The sequence below is a fragment of the Aegilops tauschii genome, chromosome 2 (assembly GCF_002575655.3).
Source record: "Aegilops tauschii subsp. strangulata cultivar AL8/78 chromosome 2, Aet v6.0, whole genome shotgun sequence".
Lineage (NCBI taxonomy): Eukaryota > Viridiplantae > Streptophyta > Magnoliopsida > Poales > Poaceae > Aegilops > Aegilops tauschii.
In genome coordinates, this window is record NC_053036.3 from 650,872,944 (window position 1) to 650,879,049 (window position 6,106).

At 43.3% G+C, this 6,106-nt stretch overlaps 1 long non-coding RNA gene across 1 annotated transcript; it reads right to left on the reverse strand.

Annotated features, from left to right (window-relative positions):
- Positions 1-1,003: 1,003 nt before the first annotated feature.
- On the reverse strand, positions 1,004-5,188 carry LOC120973925 (uncharacterized). The gene is made up of 5 exons (XR_005769608.3): positions 4,568-5,188; positions 4,217-4,472; positions 2,954-3,053; positions 2,051-2,136; positions 1,004-1,296 (listed from the first exon to the last, which is right to left on the reverse strand). It is a non-coding gene; the product is annotated as an uncharacterized lncRNA (long non-coding RNA).
- Between the last annotated feature and the right edge of the window lie 918 nt (positions 5,189-6,106).

The following is a 6,106-nucleotide window of genomic DNA, read 5'->3' on the forward strand; positions in this document are numbered from 1 at the left end:
GACTCGGTCTGACCGAGTTCACCAGTTTAGGTTCCAAAAGCTGCTTCGGTATCACCGAGTTTACAAATCGGTAGATCCGAAATGCTTTCTATGAAGAACTAAAACTAGCTTTTTTAAGTCATCTATTTTGCAAAACTCCTGTACTTTGTGATGATCATCTACTCTACCTCATCTATAACCTATTCACAGGGTCTGCTGTCAGAGAATTTGCAGAGATGTCTGATCAAAGTGATAGTCAGAACAGGCCTGAGCAACATGTGCAGTTGAGTGAGGGTTCAGATCCCTCCAGCAGTTATGATGATGGCAGCAGGAGCACTCCCAGCAATCTGCCAAAGGCTGCCACCAGGGCAAGGAAGAAGAGGAATTCTGACTCTGAAGATGAAGATTATGTGGCAGTTGAAGATGAAGCCACTTCAAAGAAGAAGGTGCTAAAGAAAGAGTATGGCACAACTGCAACAAAGCCTGGTATCACTACAAGAAATATGTCAACTTGTGACCCTCACTATTGGCCGCTGAAAGGTCATAGTTTTTCATTTGCGACCTTTTTGTGACCAAAAACAGAAGGTCAAAAGCTGGCGATCGTAAACTGAAATTAGCGACCTTCTCTGTGAGAAGGTCGTAGACGTTTACGACCAAAACAGAAGGTCGTTGAACCCATGACCTTTTGTTTTGGTCACTAGCTGTCTGCCCAGGCCACGTCGGATCCGACGTGGCAATCTGATGTGGCAAAATTGCGACCAATTGAAAAGGTCACTGACAAGATTCAGCCCGGTCCGATTCGACGCCTTACATGGGCCGAGCCCACTAATTCAGCCTTTTTATTAATTTTTTCTATCAATTTTTGATCGGCTTCATGGGCCAAGCCCAACAATTCAGCCTTTTTATTTCTAGGCCTCATCCATTTCATAGTCCATTTAATTAAGCCTTTTCATACCTTTTTTCATAAATGCGCAATATTCCAATCCACTGTTGTTTGGGCCATAGCCTTTTTAGAGCCCAAATATTATTCGATTCAATAGAACATTCAGCCTTTTCATTCACAGATTTCTTTTACACATTTCAACAGCAAACAATCAATAATTCTCATAATTAAATGATCAAATCCAGAAATCACTCAATGAAGCTCACAACAGCACATACACGTCCGCACGATCCATCAAGTGTGCATACAATCAAAAAGAAATACACATGCACCAAAACATGGTGGCAACATCAACTAAAACTATTGTGCACATCTCCAGGCTTCTTCTGATCATGGTCACAACAGCAGCCACCTCAACAAAATTAGATCCTGATCTGCATAAATTATAAGTAAGACACATTGGAAGTTAAATGATTGCCAATAAAGAAATATCCATTCAAGAGAATAAAAATTACACATAAATGCCCAAATACCTCAGTTCAGTAAACACTAAGCATGGCATGGCAAAACTTCCAAAACTTGACTACAACACATCAACCTGATGATGTTCTACTAAGACATTCAACACACCAACAATACTAGCGTACATGTACCAGCACATCTACTAGCTACTAGTGCAGGTCATGCAATGAACGTCTACTGGCTACTAGCATAATTGCACAAGCAATAGAAGGGGCAGCAACTACTAGCACTGCTAGCAGTAACTACTAAGTACTAACTAGTAGCAGCCAATAGCTAGTAGCAGCGAAACTAACACTACAGTAGCAAAACAACAATAGTACAGGCTACAGCTAGAGCATCAACAGCAGCAGTACATCTACATCTAGACTCTAGGGAGCATCAACAGCAACAGTACATCAAATGACACCTTGTTGTGATGTAACAGCATGGTACAACTGACTTGCTTCCAGAACAAAGTGTGGATTATATAGAAGAGTAGAGATCTTTGTCCCTTGGAAGCACATCAAATGTTAAAAATCTGGACTGGTTAAATAATAATTGTATTCTTCTCTACAAGCACATATGAGTAGTTAATAAGTATTGATCCTATCAAGTATGCCAGGCTTGAAACATGGAGATGCATACATGACTGAGCACTAACATATTATGGTATGACCGGGGCTATACCAGTGCAGGACAATGCGTGTTGCATCCAAGAACTAGGTTCTGGATCAGAGCTACATCGATGTTGCATCCAGCAATTTGCAGACGGCCTGTCGTGAACATGAACATATTATGTCAGGGAAAGCAGATACTTCGTCCAAATAAATACATCTTATTGCAGGAACATTTCGTTGATTCCGTGGCGGAAACATATAACATAGATGATGATACACTAATACACTGTGCATACTTGAAAATGCCAGAAGAGTTAAAATTATTAAACTGAGAGCAGTCACAGCAACACAACATACTTGAAAATGCGAGATTTAGCATACCTCTATTCCTACGTACTACTACACATAGGTTAACAACTAGGAGAGCAACAGAGCATGCCAAGACTGCAATTGGCCGACTGATTGCTTTAGGTCATAGTGCCATGAACACTGCTACATGTACAAGTACAACAAAAGAAGAATCTCAGGCCTCTATAATTCGCTAGTTTCTTAGGCAACAAACATCATTGCAAATTTTCATGAAATGCATAGGTCCAGCCGATGATTACACAGCAGCAACTACTGCAGACATTGGCTGGAGAAATGCTCATCTTTTTATTCTTTGTAAAAGAAATTTTGAGTTCAAGCAGTAGCACTAGTTACTGACTACACATGTAGGTGCATATGCAGGTGCATACTACAGACTACAGTACAACACCAACTTGACACCCGAGTAGTCCAACTTGATAGGTGGGAGTAACATTTACAATATCAAGCTTGGACTTGCATCCCACATGTCAATTCTTCTACTACCTAGAAGCTAGAGCATGCATATGCAGGTGGTATAACATAACATAAAGAGCAATGACTTGATAAGTCTGCCCCAATAGTCCAAGTCATGGAAAACCAAATATTTCAACTGATCGAGAAAGACCTTGCAGAAATGGCCTCGTCCACGCCTTTTCTTGGCCCCAAACTGAGGCCTTCCATCATCCACTCGAATTCACCATTGTTGCTAAATGTACGAAAGATGCCTGCCAGGAGGACGAAATCAAATGAATAAGAACCCCACATAAACAAAGAGGCTGAACAATGATTCTGCAAAGTATATTCACATAAGTTTGCTTATGAAGCCAGAGCTAACAATCTAAAAATTCAGAATCATAGTGCCTCATTCGATAAATTATTGTATACACATGAATATTGTAGAGCTTCAAAGATAGGACACATGTGAAATGTATAGTACAATGATGTATACTTGCTGTGTGGATATGTATAATTAACCTTCAGTGTATCGCATCTCGAATACAATTAGACTACTAGTACCTAGAAATCATATGCAACTTTGTTTTTGCTCTAGACCATCCACAAGATCATAAAAGAAATCATAAGTATCTAGTGCATTTTATATAATAAAGCAGCTGCCTGAACAAACAGAAATTCTGCATCTTCACTCTGTAGCAACATTTCATGCCAAATGGTGATATTTACTCGGTAGAAACATTAATATAGGATATCATTTTATTAATTCAGAGTTGGGATGAGCATTTTTATTCTGCAGCTACTCCTTTTTATGAATTCAGAATTGGGATGGTCATTTCTATTTCTCTAGTTCAACATGTGATCATCTAAATTAACATACTCCAAACTGAACTAGGCACTAAATTTACATTCAGACAACACTGCAGATGGACGAATTCATATAGTCATGTCGAGCAGCAGCTAATATGCTAATCCATACAACACTGCAGATGGACGAATTCATATAGTCATGTGGAGCAGCAGCGTAATATGTGCTAATCCAAATGCACTGCTCGATAGAACCAACCACCTCCTAGTAATTAAAACCCCTTGAAGAAAAAGTAACAAAATTAAATCCATTGCCGACTGCATGCACCAGTCTCCCACCCCGCCCCGTACTAGCTATTCGATCTTCTTATTGCCTCCTAGTAAAATGTCTAAGCAGTTACCAACTGCATGCACAGAGTTACTTTTAAAGTAGGTATTTGGGTGAGTAGCAGTCGGTAACTAAGTAAATTTCCTTATAATTTTTGTACTACTACTAGGAGGTAGAAGATGATAATTGGTTTGGACGAGCAGTGCGTCTATCCCAGCAAGCCAATGATTAGCATTTAACACTTTTAAGCAAAGAGGAAAAACGGAGATTGGGGAAGGGCTCTGAACTACAATCCAGCACCTGAACAGGCAGAGGTACTTCGCCGGCAACCTATGGCACGAGCGCGAATCTGGCAAACGGCAAATCTGGACCCCCCCTCCTGTGTTCGTATGTCTACAGTGGCGCATCAGATCCCTTCTAGGCTTGAGCCATTCCCCGCTCACCTCGAACCAAATTCCTCAGCCTCAGATGCAGCCGCCCACATGCGGTGCTTTCTCACGCGATCATTACCAAGATGCAGCGGCGGAGATCCTGGTGGGCGCCGGTTGTCTCGTCCCTGACAGAACGTTGCAGCGACGCATTAGTCAGATCGGGACCAAGCAATTTACAAATCGGGAGGGGATGGGATCGGGGCGCGCGCGTGCGCGATACCTTGGGGGTACTGCTGCTGCTGTTGCTGGGGCGGCGGCCTTCTTGCTGGCCCTGCATGGCTTGTCGGGGTCGTCGTCGTCTCCTCACGCACGGGCGCGCCGGCCGTCGTGGTTCCGGCGAACTCGGACGAAGAGGAGGGCGTCGGCGTCCTCGGAGCAGAAGCAGAGGAGGCCGAGGGAGTGGAGACCAGTGGCGGGGTCGGAGACGAGCACAAACGCGTTGCTGGAGTTGCAGAAGGTGAAGACGGGTGTGCCGGTGAGCGCGTGCACGACCTCGTTGGGCCCGAGCGTGAGGGACTGAGCGGCGCTACGGGGCCCCGGCGAGCGCGGGGCGCGGGGCGGCAAAGCGAGAGGCGAGGTTGGAGAGTAGTGCTGGAGGAAGGGGGAAGGAGAGTAGTCAGCGGCGGCTGCATCGCTGCAGAAGCTGCAGAGGAGCACGGTGCGCGGCGGTGGGATGCGGGAGCTTCGAGGGGTGGGAGGGAGAGGGGAGGGGGAGCTCGATCGGAGGGAGGGAGACGGCGGTGGGAGGGATCGAGGGGAGCACCGTCGATGGCGGCGGCGAGGAGATGGGGGGAGGAGGGGTGCGATGGGAGGAGGGGATCGATGGGATCTGGGTAGGGTTTGGGTAGGTGGATGCGGGTGGGGTTTTCTTTTTCATTTTTTTTCTGTACATAAATGGATGGATGGATGGATGTGGTATGGAGAGATGGATGGATGGATGGGCGCCATGTCATCGATCCGTGTGACAACGAATTCCACCAATGGGAATAGAGCACATATAATTGTGTTTTTTCTTTTGTTTTTCTTCTACTTTTTCACATTAAAAAATAAATATTGATCTCATATTGTGCACAAGAGTGCATCTTCGAATGCCAAACAATATTGCCTAAGGAAGTTTTCATTTTCTTTGAACGAAAACTCAATTTTCCATTTTTCTGAGTGCCCAAAATGGGTTTAATTGTGAAGGGCCTACCAAATATTTGTTGCAAAATTGGACCAAATTATTTTTCTAAAATATTAGGCCATATTTAATGCACAATTGACCAAATGGTTGGGTGTCAAAAGCTTTTATCCACCTCTTGTGAAAAAGACAAATTTCCGTCGATTCAGTAGGAAGCGGGTCAAATTTGAACTGTAGCTACCTCGTAGTTTGCTCTTTATTTTTTCCAAAAATCATTTCTAGGTGCATAAGTATCTATTTAATCAGAGAAAAATCAAAAGGTCTCCAAGATTCAACAACTAGCTAGGAACGGTCAAGCCCGCCGTTTTGACCGCATTTTGAAACGGGCATAAAAAATTCAAAAAAAATCAAAAATTGGAAAACCTTCGCATTGTGTCATTATATCTGGCCAAGTTACCAGAAAAATAATAAAATTGTACTAAGATAATTATTTTAAAAAAGTGTTCTGAGAAACGAGCTATCATTCGTGAAGATTCATGGCTTTCAAGCCAAATGATCAATCTTATGGCCATATTCATGGCATAGTTTGTTCAAATGATCTCATATTGTGCACAAGGGTGCATCTTGGAATTCCAAACA